This window comes from Octodon degus, unplaced genomic scaffold (genome assembly GCF_000260255.1).
Source record: "Octodon degus isolate 3935 unplaced genomic scaffold, OctDeg1.0 scaffold00308, whole genome shotgun sequence".
NCBI lineage: Eukaryota > Metazoa > Chordata > Mammalia > Rodentia > Octodontidae > Octodon > Octodon degus.
In genome coordinates, this window is record NW_004524884.1 from 779776 (window position 1) to 780386 (window position 611).

Here is a 611-nt window from a genome sequence, read left to right on the forward strand (position 1 = left end):
AATTACTATGAGTGTGATCTAGTAGTGAGACCCTGAACACCCTTAGACCCCTCCCTAAGAAATTTTTTTAAAAAAGACATTTAAACAAGATGCAGCCTGAGACATCCAGTTCACCAAAGGCCAACCCAGGGGGCAGTGAGATGAAGCAATCCAAAAGCCACCCACCTGACCTCTCTGAAGTGATGACAAGAAAACAATTAAATGAGGCTCTGGAAAATCTCAAATCAGAAGTAATTTCTCAGATAAGTGCAGGAATGGAGTTCACAATGAACACCATGCTTAGCAACACTAGACCTGATACAGACAAAAAATAGAGGAGTTTAGATAATGGAAGCCATGAATGTTCAACATAGGAAAGAAATGGAATTTTAAGACAGATACAATAAGGTAGTATGTCCTAATGATAAGACACTAAGACAATTTCCCAGAGGTCTTTATGACAAAAAGAGTTTCTACTATTTCTAGTGATTTAGTGTGAAACACGTAAGTAGATGAATTGAAATTTGAGATAAGTGCTATGTAAGCAAACTTCTCTCAATGAAATATCAAGGAAAAGAATCATGAGTATAATGCTACTTTTCTTTTTTTATTTTTTTATTTCTATTTATTTA